At 41.9% G+C, this 13030-nt stretch overlaps 1 protein-coding gene across 1 annotated transcript in view; it reads right to left on the bottom strand.

The window, feature by feature from the left end:
* The window catches only part of CHFR (checkpoint with forkhead and ring finger domains), a 45473-nt gene that overhangs the window by 22721 nt on the left and 9722 nt on the right, over nt 1–13030 (bottom strand). The window lies entirely within an intron of this gene.

The raw sequence follows: 13030 nt of genomic DNA, 5'->3' as shown, positions 1-13030 counted from the left end.
GGCCTCTCCCTGCGAGAACCAGATTGCACACTGAGCAAAGATGCTCAGGCTGACGCCTCCTCCGAGCTCACCTGGGGGCAGTTCTAAGTGCTGCCACAATCAGGGTGCAGTTTATTGCACCCAAGAGCCACAGAGAGGTTTTCCTTTACAAACGATATCACCTGTCTACTCCCCAGACGTATCAATTTACATATAAAAAACTCCACATGTATGACCCGTAAGAAGACACAAAAATCTAACTTTCTCTTTGCTTCATCTAAGACTTTAAAACAATTCTTCAGATTCCACACTCCAAAGTGAAGCAAAAGACACCATGGGCAATTTGAAAAAGATTAGGAAAAGCAGGTTTGCATCCTTAATGGACCACATACTTGCAACATTTAAAAACAGGTTGAGGCGTGAGAGATGACTCCCAGGGATCAGTTTGGCCCTGGTGCTGTGGGATCAACAATTCTGACCAAAAGGGAGGGAAAAAGTGTAACAAATAAAGTATCAGTATCTGAGAGAGCTCAGAGTCCAGAGGCTACACTGGAGTTCACTCTTACGCAAGCTTCAGTTAGACATTGCTACCTACATTAACTTACCAAACCTCAACCAAAACCATTCCAGCCAATGCTAAAGAACACCTAGGGTGATCATGTAAGAATCTACAAAGGTTCCAGGCACTAGGGTAACTTTCCAGAAACCTACAACCTCCAGATGGGTCCCTGGACCAGCTAAGTCCTGCAACCTAGAGGGCTCAGCCTCTCCAGAACATCAGATAGTTCCATCTCCCTACCCCATATTAGTGACAGCCCCTTCCAACACGAAAACGTTAGAATGGCCATAGCCCAAACACCCCTAAAGAGTGGGACAGGAAGATCAAAGGTGATGGTGGAGTTACTCAGAGAAGGGAAGGTTTAACAAATGAATATGACTGCTGCATCATTAAGCTGATTTTCTTTTAGTCTCCAGTATCTTCGAGCAGCTAGGAAAACCTAAAATTGTGGAACTGTAACCCATACCAAACTCTGACATCTGTTCTACAACTAATTGTTGTGCTATGCTTTGAAATTATTTGCTTTTCTGTATATATGTTATTTTTCACAAAAAAAAGAAAAATATGATGGTATGGTAGCCAGTGACAAACTTTGAGATCTGTCCTGTAACTACTTATTAAAGAGTGCTTTGAAAACTTTTGCTTTTTTCTTTCTTTGATTTCTATATATGCTATATATTGTACAATAAAAAAAGTTCAAAAAAAAAAAAAGAGACAGAACAGGTTGGGGGTGCCAGGGTAGTTCTTCCTGCCACGCAGGAGACCCGGGTTCAATTCCTGACCCGTGTACTTCCCAAAACAAACAAATATTCAACAAGTGGGGCTACGATGATGGGACACTCACATGGAAAAAGAATGAAATGTGACCCTACCATACAGCATACAAAAAACAGAAAAACAAGTTGAGACAGACCAATGGAACTGAATCGAGAGCTGTGAAGTCAACCCTCACATTTATGGCCCACTGATTTTTTTCAACTTTTTAAACTGTATAACATAACATATATGCAAAAAATAATAAAGTAAAAAGCAATAGTTTTCAAAGCACTCTTCAACAAGTGGTTACAGGACAGATTCCAGAGTTTGTCATGGGCTACCATATCACCCTCTCAGATTTTTCCTTCTAGCTGCTCCAGAACATTGGAGGCTAGAAGGAATAAATATATATTTTTAAAATTTATTTATTAATTAAAAAAATTAATAAAACATCAACATATATAATCAGTAATTCACAGTATCATCACATAGTTGCATATTCATCATTTCTTAGAACATTTGCATTAATTCAGAAAAAGAAATAAAAAGACAATAGAAAAAGAAAGAAAATGAACACAGGAAAGAAAAAAAAAAGATTATATATACCATACCCCTTACCCCTCGCTTTCATTGATCACTAGCATTTCAAACTAAATTTATTTTAGCATTTGTTCCCCCTATTATTTATTTTTATTCCATATGTTTACTCGTTTGTTGACAAGGTAGATAAAAGGAGCATCAGACACAAGGTTTTCACAATCACACAGTCACATTGTGAAAGCTATATCATTCTACAATCATCTTCAAGAAACATGGCTGCTGGAACACAGCTCTATATTTTCAGGCAGTTCCCTCCAGCCTCTCCATTACATCTTAAATAACAAGATGATATCTACTTAATGCATAAGAATAACCTCCAGGATAACCTCTTGACTCTGTTCGGAATCTCTCAGCCATTGACACTTTGTCTCATTTCCCTCTTCCCCCTTTTGGTCGAGAAGGTTTTCTCAATCCCTTGATACTAAATCTCAGCTCATTCTAGGGTTTTTCTCAATCCCTTGATGCTAAGTCTCAGCTCACTCTAGGATCTCTGTGCCATGTTGCACAGGTCCACACCCCTGGGAGACAGGGGGAGGGTGGTAAGATTGCTTCTTGTGTTGGCTGGAGAGAGAGGCCATATCTGAGCAATAAAAGAAGCTGTCTTGGGGGTGACTCTTGGGCCTAAATTTTAAGTAGACTTGAGCTATCCTTTTTGGGGTTGTTTCATCTGAACAAACCCCAACACTGGGGGCTCAGCCTATAGCTCTGCTTGTCCACACTGGAAGGAATAAATATTTTTTTATCATCACAATTGATTTTTTTTCTTTTTTTGCATGTGAAAAATAACATATATGAAAAAGCAATATATTTCAAAGTATATCACAACAATTAGATGTGGAACAGATTTCAGAGTTTGGTATAGGTTACAATTCCACAATTTTAGATTTTTACTTCTAAGCTGTGCTAAGATACTAGAGACTAAAAAGAGTTACCAATTTAATGATTCAGCAATCATTTTCGTTAGTTAAACCCAACGTTCTCTGTGTAACTCCACCATCACCTTTGATTATTCTCCTACTCTTTAGGGATCTTTATGGTCAACTGATTTCTGACAAGGGGGCACAGATCATGCAATTAGGGAATAATAGTCTCCTCAACAAATGGTGCTGGGGGAAGTGGATCTCCACATGTGAAAGAAAAGACTCCTTCCTCACACCTTACATAAAAATCACCCCAAATGGATCAAAGTTCTTAAAATAAGAGCCAGAACTATCAAACTCCTAGAAGAAAACACAGGGAAGCATCTTCAGGACTTCTGTTAGGCAATGGTTTCTTAGACTTTGTACCCAAAGCACAAACAACACAAGAAAACTTTGAAAAATGGGACCTCATCAAAATTAAAAACTTTTGTGCCTCAAAGGGCTTAATCATGAAAGTAAAATGAAAACTTATACAATGGGAGAAAATATTTGCAAACCATATATCCGATAACGGTTTGGTATCCATAATATATAAGGAAATCCTTCAGCTTAACAACAAAAAGATAGGCAACCCAATAAAAAAATGGACAAAAGAATCAAATAGACATTCTCCCAAGAAGATATAAAAATGGTCAAAAAGCACATAAGAAGATGCTCAGCATCATAAGCTATCAGGGAAATGTAAATCAAAACCACAGTGAGATACCATTTCACACCAACTAGAATGGTTGTTAATAAAAAAAATGGAAAATTACCAGTGCTAGAGAAGATACAAAAAATAGGAACACTCATTTGTTGCTGGTGGGAATGTAAAATGGTGCAGCCCCTCTAGAGGACAGTCTCACAGTTCCTCAGAAAGCTAAGTACAGAGTTACAACATTTCCCATCAGTCCCACTGTCAGATGTGTACCCAAAAGAAGCGAAAGCAGGGTTTCGAACAGATGCTTACACACCGATGTTCACAGTGGCATCATTCATGACTGCCAAAAGATGGAAGCAACCAAAGCACTCAACAGATGACTGAACAAATAAAATGGGATGTGTACACACAATGGGATATTTTTCATCTGTAAAAAAGGGAAGTCCTGATACATGCAGCAACATGGATGAACCTTGAACACAACATGAGTGAAATAAGCCAGACCCAAAAGGACAAATATTGTATGATCTCACTGATATGAAAATGATTAGAATAAACAAACTCACAGAGTCAGAATCTAAAATACAGGTTACACCTCTTTTGTTGCTCAGACGTGGCCTCCCTCTCCAGCCAACACAACAAGCAAACTCACTGCCCTTCTCCGTCTACGTGGGACATGACTCCCAGCGGTGTGGACCTTCCTGGCAACGTGGGACAGAAATCCTAGAATGAGCTCAGGCTCAGCATCATGGAAAATCTTCTCGAACGAAAGGGGGAAGAGCGAAGTGAGACAAAATAAAGTGTCAATGGTTGAGAGATTCCAAACAGACTCGAAAGGTTATCCCGGTGGTTGTTCTTACACATTAAACAGAAATCATCTTGTTAGTCAAGATGTAGTGGAGAGGCTGGAGGGAACTACCTGAAAATGTGGAGCTGTGTTCCAGTAGCCATGTTTCTTGAAGATGATTATATAATGATAAAGCTTTCACAGTGTGACTGTGATTATGAAAACCTTGTGTTTGATGCTCCTTTTATCTACCCTATCAACAGACAAGTAAAACAAATGGAATAAAAATAAATAATAGGGGGAACAAATGTTAAAATAAATTTAGACTGAAATGCTAGTGACCAATGAAAGGGAGGGGTAAGCGGTATGGTACGTATGAATTTTTTTCTGTTGTCTTTTATTTCTTTTTCTGAATTGTTGTGAATATTCTGAGAAATGATCATGATGATGAATATGCAACTATGTGATATTATGAATTACTGACTATATATGTAGAACAAAATGATCCTAATAACAAAAAGTTAATACCCACTCACACAAAAAAATAAATAAAATACAGGTTACCAGGGGACAAGGTGGAGTTAGGTAATGGGAAATTAAAGCTTAAAATGTACAGGGTCAGGTGTGCAGTGGTTCAGCAGGAGAATGCTCCCCCGCCATGCAGGAGACCAGGGTTTGACTCCCAGCTCATGTACAAAAAAAAGACAAAGTTTAGGTTCCTATTTGGGGTGACGGAACATTGTGGTGATGGCAGCACAGCACTGCGAAGGTAACCAACAGCACTGACAGTGGCGGACTGTGGTTAAAAGGGGAAGTGTTCATTTGTATATAATAGAACATTTTTTAAAAATATTCATGGAACTGTACAACACAAACAGCAAACCTTAAGTTACACCATGGACTATGGATAACAGTACAATTATAGAGCCGTGCCTTCATTAACTGTAACCACTGCACCACACCAACGCAGATATTAACACAGGGTGGCACATGGGAATCCTGTATTTACACGATTGTTCTGTTAACCCACAACTCCTCTAGGAAAAGAAAACAAAACAAAACAGAATGGAAAGGCAAGCAAGGGGGAGCACAGAAATGAGTTACGGGCCAGAGCTGTTGGAAAGCGGCGAGCCTCTGTCCAGGAAAGGGGTGGGGTGCCCCCTTCCCTCTTCGCCACATGTCAGGACCAAGAGAGAAAGTTCCAGGTGGGACACACACTGGGCTGGCATCTATCGCACCCTCCACTGCCAGTCATTCTCATGGCCGAGCCAAGAGGGGCTGCTTCGGGAGCCCAGCTTGCCCAGTCTGAGAGGCAAGGGGAGCGAGGCTGCTCCCCGGACCCACTGAGCGCCGGGCAGCAGGGCGGGTGGGGGAAGTTCCTCCCTCTACGCACGGACAAGAGAGCGCCTCAGTGAGGGCAGAGAGGGAAGGGTCTGAAAAATCTGGGAAAACTTCTCTCCACCTCAGCTTTAAACCGCTCCTTGGGCAGAGACGTGTCCTCGAGGCCAGGGGAGGCAACTCGGAGACCCCACCACCCCTTTCAATAAGGAGCTGCCACGCAGAACGAAGCCAAGACATTTCACATCACACAGCACAGGATGAAGAAGGATGTGTAACGTCTCTTCTCATGATGAATTCTTACTAGAAAGTGACCAGAAGTCACAGGGTATGCCCTGAACAGGGACAGAAGAAAAGTTAGCCTTCTGGAAAATAAATGAAAGGACTGTAGAAGAAAAAAATAAAGTCACTTCATGGCTATATCCCAAAAGGAATGCTGAACCTAACAGAAACGCGTGTGCACGTGACTATGTGAAAGCACATCAGAAAGGACTGTGAACTCACAGCAGTGGCTGCCAGGAGATGGAGCACAGAGGGTGGAGAATAAACAGGGAGAAGAGATGTCAAGTCAACTTTAGTTTTTTTAAAATGTTCTAATTTCTTCAAAAGGGCAATGTACTTACATATTATTTCCATATTTTAAAATAAAAACAAAATAATCCAGCTGTAAACAACTGTTCAGAGGCTCAACTGAGCTCTAATTGTGCAAAGCCAAGGAAGCTCTCCTTCCGGTATGCCTATGTCTACCCATCTAACAGAACAGGAACAGCTCATGTGCCCCAAGCATACTCTAAGGGGAGGCAGCGTGCAAAGTGCCCCTAAAGGCTAAGGCGATCCTCACCATAGGCCACCCCCAAGAGAGATGGGGCCCAGCCGGGCACAGGGGGGCCCCAAGGCTGTGGCCCAGGCGACTCCCGCAGCTCCAGCCTCACCAGCAGCAGCTCTTCGCTTCACTCCCGCACATCACTCCATGACTTAGTTTTTCCTGCAAACAATTCTTTCTGTTCTAGCTGTTATAGACCAATTTCTTCCTTTTCCAAAGTAAAAATACTTAGCATTTGACTATTAAAAACCAGATGGATATTATGTAATAAACTAGATTTTTATTCAGCTACAGGGGAAGTCTGCCAACCACTTTTTGGAAGTGTGGTGAATGGATGCGACAAGAGGAAGGTAGTGAGAAAGACATGATTCTGTGTCTGGTAACTTCCAGAGGACCACAGCACTCAAGGGGGTGTCCAGCAGGGAAGGAGGTCAAGAGGAGCTGGGCATGGAGGGGCTGCAAAGACATGGAGTGGGCTGGCAAGGCCTTCCAGGCATAGCCAGGTGCCGTCTAGGAAGGAGGTTGGGTCTGGGGTGCAGCACAGCTGCAGTCTGCGCTCTGGTCCTGGGCAACTCGCTTCCCTTCTCCCTTTCCCTGGCGTAGGATGGGGACAAAGCACGGCCGAGAGGACCTGACGGAGGAGCACACACCAGCAGCAGTAAGAGCTGCCACCACCGCCATCACCAGACCCCAAACTAGCCATGCCATCAAAAGACCCTGACTGCTTTTTACCTATAGGAGAGGCTCATCCTCTGGATGTGGGATGTCATGGCGGGAGTGCTGGGATGGCCTCTTACACACTCAGAGGTTCTGGGGACCAAGGCTGTGGTTGCCAGTCAAAAAGAAAAGGTGCTGGGACTTAAGTACCGAAAGCAGTAATGCAAGACTGCACTACTTTCTCTTCATGACCCCATGTCACTTAGGCATTCAACAAAACCTTATCACTTTTATGCTGTGTTAGGCATACAAATGGAACACAAAAGGATTTTGTGGGTGACTCAGGTTTTCCTTACAGACTATCCATTTCGTACTTCATTTCTGAAGCAAATTATGTAATAACCACAAAGTACACAAAATGGACTACCCATGTGGCTATTTTCCTCTACGCAGAGAGCTGGAGATTTGCACTCAATCCAAAATGCACCCAACTTTTTGTCTTATCTGCATGTGTTACTTGGAATAGGCCAGGGACGCACATCAGGGGCTGATACTGCATCTCGTTCCACTGAGGTCTCTTGTCCTGAGAGCTAAGGGTGGGCTGAGCCTTGGCTGTGCGACTGTCCCAGCCGTACCTGTGTCTTGTCCTGACTGCTGAGTGTGGGCTGAGCCTCGTAGGGCTGGGAGGAAGCCCCCTTGTCAGCTGTGTGGTCTCAGCTGACTCTTAACTTCAAGGTAAAGAATCAGGACTGAAATGCCACTCACTGCCCAGTCTTTTCTGTAAACAAGACTTTGTGATGAGCAATGAAGAAGCCCTAAGGACTAAGCCCTTTAATATGAAGCCAGGAAAACCACAACAAGACCCAGAGTATTGTTATTTAGACGGCTGAGCTGTCTAGATCTGGGAAAGGGAGCATGTTGCTTGGAAGCCTTGTACTCCTGAGCAGTGCAGTTAGGTAAAGGGCCTCTGGGTAAGGAAGTGACGGGCTACAAGGCCTTAAAAGTAATTAAAAATGCATGAGGTGAGTGGTCTGTGTTAAAAAAGAGGAACAGGTCTTCCGGACCAAGATGGCAGCTTAACAACGTGCACATTTTAGTTCGTCCTCCAGAACTACTACATAACCAGAAACAGTACAGAACAGCTCCCAGAGCCACAAGAACCCGGACACACAGCGTACCCCAGTCTGGACCAGCTGGACTGGCTGCAAGCACCCCCCAGAATCGTGAGTTCCCAAAGCTGCGGCAGCCAGCAGCCCTCCCCAACAGGCCGCTTCCCAGAGGGGAAAGGACTCTAGCAGCAGCAGGGACTGGGCACAATCAAACGCCAATTGTGGAACTAATTAACAAATACTGACTACTAAAAATAGGCCCCCAGCTTAGGTGAACCTGATTAAAGTGGAGGTTGCTCATTTTTGCCCTGGTGCCAAGGGGGCAGGACTGACAGAAAAAGGAGGAAAAAAAAAAAGAAGGAAACAGAGGTTTTTGTGGCTGTGTATCTACAAAGGCTTGACTGCCTCTGGATATAGCGGCAGGACTTTTCAGGCTGCAACTGCCCCAGGCATAGGGAGAAGTGAGCTCTTTTGGGGGCTTGTCTGGAGCCTGTGCCTTCCCCAGGGGAGGGGAGAAGCCCCACCCAGGTGGAATCCCTCCCTCAAGGAATTCAGACACCAGGGTTTGGTAATTTGAAGCCATTAAAACCAGCCTACAACCTCTTCTCTGTCTCCACAAACCCCCAGCAGGGAGAGTCTGCCAAAGTTAAAGGTACCACATCATCTTATGCTGGTGGGACCTGCAGTCAGACAAGCGCCACATACTGGGCAGGATAAGAAAAACAGAGTCCAGAGACTCACAGGAAAGTCTTTCAACCTGCTGGGTCTCACCCTCAGGGAAAACTGATCCAGGGGACTCTTTCCTCCTGATAGGAGGCCAGTGTGGTCTGGGAAAATCTGGCTGGGGTCTATAATATCTAAGTAGACCTTCCTAAGTGTGTGGGGGGAAGGCAACACACAAGCAGGGCAAAAAACAAGAAAACAAGAACTGAAAAACTCTCCTCTGTTAAAAGAAACTTAAGCTAAAGGTCCAGATAAAGCTGAATGGAATGTCAAAGAACAGATAGACAACAAACTCATCCAGCAAGAAAACCCTAGATAAAAGAAGTGAAAGCAATCTCCAGAATAAACTAATTAAGGTAATTAAATGCCTAGATGTCAGCAAAAAGTAACAAATCACACTAGGAAAATTGAAGATATGGCCCAGTCAAAGGAACAAACCAACGGTTCAAATGACATACAGGAGCTGAAACGATTAATTCAGAATGTACGAACAGACATGGAAAATCTCATCAAAAACCAAATCAATGAATTGAGGGAGGATATAAAGAAGGCAAGGAAAGAACAAAAAGAAGAAACTGAAAGTCTGAAAAAACAAATCACAGAACTTATGGGAATGAAAGACACAGTGGAAGAGATGAAAAAAACAATGGAAACCTACAATGGTAGATTTCGAAGGACAGAACATAGGATTTCTGAACTGGAGGACGGAACATCCGAAATCCGACAAGAAACAGAAACTATAGGAAAAAAAATGGAAAAATATGAACAGGAACTCAGGGAATTGAAAGACAATATGAAGCGCATGAATATATGTGTGTGGGTGTCCCGGAAGGAGAAGAGAAGGGAAAAGGAGGAGAAAAACTAATGGAGGAAATTATCACTGAAAATTTCCCAACTCTTATGAAAGAATTAAAATTACAGATCCAAGAAGTGCAGCGCGCTCCAAAGAGAATAGACCCAAATAGACGTTCTCCAAGACATTTAATAATCAAAATGTCAGAGGTCAAAGAGAAAGAGAGGATCTTGAAAGCAGCAAGAGAAAAGCAATCCATCACATACAAGGGAAGCCCAATAAGACTATGTGCAGATCTCTCAGCAGAAACCATGGAGGCGAGAAGACAGTGGGATAATATATTTAAATTATTAAAAGAGAAAAACTGCCAACCCAAAATTCTATATCCAGCAAAATTGTCCTTCAAAAATGAGGGAGAAATTAAAACATTTTCAGACAAAAAATCACTGAGAGAATTTGTGACCAAGAGACCAGCTCTGCAAGAAATACTAAAGGGAACGCTAGAGACAGATACGAAGACAGGAGAGAGAGACGTGGAGAAGAGTGTAAGAAAGGAAGACTATGAGTAAAGGTAAAAAGAAGGAAAATTAGATATGACATATAAAATCCAAAATGCAAAATAGTAGAAGAAAATACTACCCACGCAGTAATAACACTGAATGTTAATGGATTAAGCTCTCCAATCAAAAGACATAGTCTGGCAGAATGGATTAAAACACAGGACCCATCTATATGCTGTCTCTACTCAAAGGACATGAGACCAAGGACACAAATGGACATTTACACACCAATGTTTATAGCAGTATTATTAACAATTACCAAGACATGGAAACAGCCAAAATGTCCATCAACAGTTGGCTAAACAAACTGTGATATTTACATAAGATGGAATATTATATTATGCAGCTGTAAGACAGAATAAAGTTATGAAGTACGTAACAACATGAACGGACCTTAAGGACATTATGCTGAGTGTGATTAGCCAGAAAGAAAAGGACAAATTCTGTATGGTCTCACTGATATGAACTGACATTAGTGAATAAACTTGGAATATTTCCTTGGTAACAGAGACCATCAGGAGATAGAAATAGGGTAAGATATTGGGTAATTGGAGCTGAAGGGATACAGATTGTGCAACAGGACTGAATATAAAAACTCAGAAATGGACAGCACAATAGTACCTAACTGTAATACGATTAAGTTAAAACACTGAATGAAGCTGCATATGAGAATGATAGAGGGAGGAGGGCTGGGGCATAAATGAAATCACAAAGAAAGACAGACGATAAAGATTGAGATGGTGTAATCTAGGAATGCCTAGAGTATATAATGATAGTGACTAAATGTACAAATTTAAAAAATGTTTTTGCATGAGGAAGAACAAAGGAATGTCATTACTGCAGTGTGCTGAAAATAGATGGCAGTTAATATTTTAAAATTTCAACTAATGTGTGAGACTAAAGCAAAAAATGTTTATTTGGTACAAATCTATACTTTGACTAGTGCATCTCCTAATATAACTTATGTAGACAGTTGATTGAACACCTTAAGTACATGGAACTTTGCATAGGACATGAAATTTTGTTGGTTCGTTCAGGTGATGCCCTGATGAATCCCAGAGTGATTTGATCAGTGAGTGGAAAAGTATTTGCAAAGTCCCCTTCGGGGAATGGTGAGAACGGGGGAAAACTCAACTTCCCCAAGTTGAATTCTTGATATTCTCACAAGCAGTGTGGACAACCAAAGCTATAGGCTGAAGTCTTGGGGTTTATTCATATGAAACTTAACCCCACAGGGGATAGGTCAAGCCTACTTAAAATTAAGCCTAAGAGTCACCCCCAAGAGAACCTCTTTTGTTGCTCAGATGTGGCCTCTCTCTCCAGTCAACACAGCAAGCAGACTCACCACCCTCCCCCTGTCTAGAAGGGACATGACTACCAGGGGTGTGGATCTTCCTGGCAGCGTGGGACAGAAATCCCAGAATGAGCTGAGATTCAGCATCAAGGGATTGAGAAAAACTCTAGAATGAGCTGAGACCCAGCATCAAGGGATTGAGAAAACCTTCTCGACCAAAAGGGGGAAGAGGGAAATGAGACAAAGTGTCAATGGCTGAGAGATTCCAAACAGAGTCAAGAGGTTATCCTGGAGGTTATTCTTATGCATTAAGTAGATATCACCTTGTTATCCAAGATTAAGGGAAAGGCTGGAGTGAACTGCCTGAAAATGTAGCGCTGTGTTCCAGTAGCCATGTTTCTTGATGATGATTGTATAATGATATAGCTTTTACAATGTGACTGTGTGATTGTGAAAACCTTGTGTCCGATGCTCCTTTTATCTACCTTGTCAACAGATGAGAGGAACATATGGAATAAAAATAAATAATAGGGGGAATAAATGTTAAAATAGATTTAGTTTGAAATGCTAGTGATCAATGAAAGGGATCAGTAAGGGGTATGGCCCGTAAAATTTTTTTTTTTCCTGTTTGTTATATTTTTCTGTTGTCTTTTTATTTCTTTTTCTGAATTGATGCTAATGTTCTGGGAAATAATCATGATGACGAATATGCAACTATGTGATGATATTGTGAATTGCTGAGTGTATGTGTTGGGAATGTTTGTTTCTTGTAATTTTTTTTAATTAATAAAAAATAAAAAAAAAAAAAAGCTCCCAGCCAGAGCCCCTAGTCTTGGGGTTTGTTCATACAAAACTTAACCCCGCAAAAGACAGGTCAAGTCTACTTAAAATTTAGGCCTAAGAGTCACCCCCAAGAGAGCCTCTTTTGTTGCTCAGATGGGGCCTCTATCTCCAGCCAACACAACAAGCAGTCTCACCACCTTCCCCCTCTCTGCGTGGGACATGACTCCCAGGGGTGTGGACCTTCCTGGCAACGTGGGACAGAGATCTTGGTATAAGCTGAGACTCAGCATCAAGGGATTGAGAAAAACTCTAGAATGAGCTGAGATTTAGCATCAAGGGATTGAGAAAACCTTCTCGACCAAAAGGGGGAAGAGTAAAATGAGACAAAGTGTCAATGGCTAAGAGATTCCAAACAGAGTCGAGAGGTTATCCTGGAGGTTATTCTTATGCATCAAGTAGATATCATCTTGTTATTTAAGATGTAATGGAGAGGCTGGAGGGAACTGCCTGAAAATGTAGAGCTGTGTCCCAGTAGCCTTGTTTCTTGAGGATGACTGAATAATGATACAATAATAATGTCACAATGTGACTGTGTGATTGTGAAAACCTTGTGTCTGTTGCTCCTTTTATCTACCTTGTCAACAAAGGAGTAGAACATATGGAATAAAAAATAAATAATAGGGGGAACAAATGCTAAAACAAATTTAGT

The sequence above is a fragment of the Tamandua tetradactyla genome, chromosome 5 (genome assembly GCF_023851605.1).
Source record: "Tamandua tetradactyla isolate mTamTet1 chromosome 5, mTamTet1.pri, whole genome shotgun sequence".
In the NCBI taxonomy this organism is placed as follows: domain Eukaryota; kingdom Metazoa; phylum Chordata; class Mammalia; order Pilosa; family Myrmecophagidae; genus Tamandua; species Tamandua tetradactyla.
The sequence above is the reverse complement of the archived record's forward strand: the minus strand, read 5'-3'. Positions and strand labels throughout refer to the sequence as shown.